At 39.1% G+C, this 1,993-nt stretch overlaps 1 pseudogene; it reads left to right on the forward strand.

The window, feature by feature from the left end:
* Positions 1-269: 269 nt before the first annotated feature.
* Positions 270-1,993, forward strand: part of LOC106297389 — a 10,535-nt pseudogene continuing 8,811 nt past the window's right edge.

The following is a 1,993-nucleotide window of genomic DNA, read 5'->3' on the forward strand; positions in this document are numbered from 1 at the left end:
CCTCGACCGTGGGTTTTAGAATGTCGAGTTGGTCGGGGAAAACGGGCTGTGGTTCGGTCGGTTAGGTCGTCTGGACGTGGTTCCAGCCGAAGCTCCAATCGGGACGCACGCGGGACGGCTCGGTCAGGCTGATCGGTACGGTCGGATGAACGAACCTCGGTCAAATTGTTCAGAACGTCCTGATCTCCATGCTGGTTGGCTCCAATGGACTGATCCACGAACCAGGGCACATCAGGCTTACCAGACAACATTGATAAAAAAAGATTTTTATGGATCGTCTTGATGGAGATTTGAATAGTGATACATTTCTTGAGCAAATGAGTGGTGATGAAAGTGAAGAGGATGGGAATGCAGTAGCAACATAATCTATGAGTTTGGCAATCTGTAACTGTATTAACTTTTTTATTTTTTTAACATTATGTAGATATATTTGATGAGAGTTTTCAACCAGACTTTGATTGTAGTTCACAAGAAAACACTGATTCTGAATCGGAACCAGAAATAGAAGTTGTTGACTTAACCGTTGACACTGAGCCATATACCGTGCTTAAAACTAACATAGTTAAATCTCTGGCAGCACTTTTCGAAGAAGCATTTTGTGCTACAGAAAAGCCAGCTAAAAAAGCTTTACCAAAAGAAGATGGTAATAAACACCAAAATAAAAAAATCACATATATAGTATTACAATTGTCACTAACTATTTTTTAAAAATCTACAGCTTATATAGATGAAGGGGATGCAACTTACACATGTACTTACTGTGGAGCTATTATGTGGTTTGGTGAACGCTTAAATAGGCGTCTTAAAACACCCAATCCTAAGTTTTCTCTCTGTTGTATGCAAGGACAAGTGCAGTTGCCATTACTAAAACAACCACCAGAAGTTCTTAAAAATTTGCTGACTGGAGGTGATAAATTAAGTAAGCATTTTCAGAGAAACACAAGACCTTACAACATGGTGTTCTCATTCACTTCACTTGGTGCAAAAATTGATAGATCTGTTCGAAAGGGAAAAGGTCCTAACATGTTGGTACTCCAAGGTGAGAATTACCTTTTAATTGGTAGTTTACAACCACCTAATGGAAATGATGCTAAGTTTGGACATCTTTATATCGTTGACACTGAAAATGAAGCAGAAAATAGAACAAAGGCGTTGAGGTAATTAAGCCTGACTTTTTTTAATTATGTTTATAATTATAGATATGTTTACTGTGACTATTAATCTTGCCCGTTTTATGTGTTATTTTTTACAGCAAAGGGAGGCAAGCGAAAGCTTATAAAAAAGTGATGGACTTAAGAAAGAGATCGTCGACCTTCTAATTAAGATGCTGAATGAGACCAACCCTTACGTTAAACAGTTCAGATCTTTTGGACTCTTTTCATATGAGGATAGTCAGTGATAGAGCAAAGGATGGAAGAACATATGACACACCGACAGCATCAGAAGTCGCTGCACTGATTCCTGGAGATTTTAATCTGGACATGGATAAAAGAGATATTGTTCTTCAACAGAAATCAGGCAAGTTGCTAAGGATCGATGAAATACATGCTTCATATCTTGCACTTCAGTATCCTCTTTTATTTGTACATGGAGAGGATGGTTTCAGACTTGGGATAAAGAAAGGTGTTACTAAAGCTACAGAGAAACTGAAAAAGGAAAATATCAGCAGGAGGCAGTTCTTTGCGTTTCGTTTGCATGAACGTAAGAATGAGGCTCCACTACAAGAAAGCACGCCTGTTGCAAGGGAAATTTGCAAGGGAAAAATTTCCTCGCAAATTCGCAACGGAGCCGCAAGGGCATTGCGACGAAAATAATTTTCCTCGCAAAACGCTCGCAAATTTGCATCAAAATAGTTTCCTCGCAAAATTGCAACCAATTTGCGAGACTTTTCCGCAAACTCACGCAAACCCGTCGCAAATTTGCGATAGAAGCTATCGTCGCAAATCCATTACAAATTTGCAAGGAATTTGCGTGAGAATTGCAATACCATATA

This window comes from Brassica oleracea, chromosome C6 (assembly GCF_000695525.1).
Source record: "Brassica oleracea var. oleracea cultivar TO1000 chromosome C6, BOL, whole genome shotgun sequence".
NCBI classification, from domain to species: domain Eukaryota; kingdom Viridiplantae; phylum Streptophyta; class Magnoliopsida; order Brassicales; family Brassicaceae; genus Brassica; species Brassica oleracea.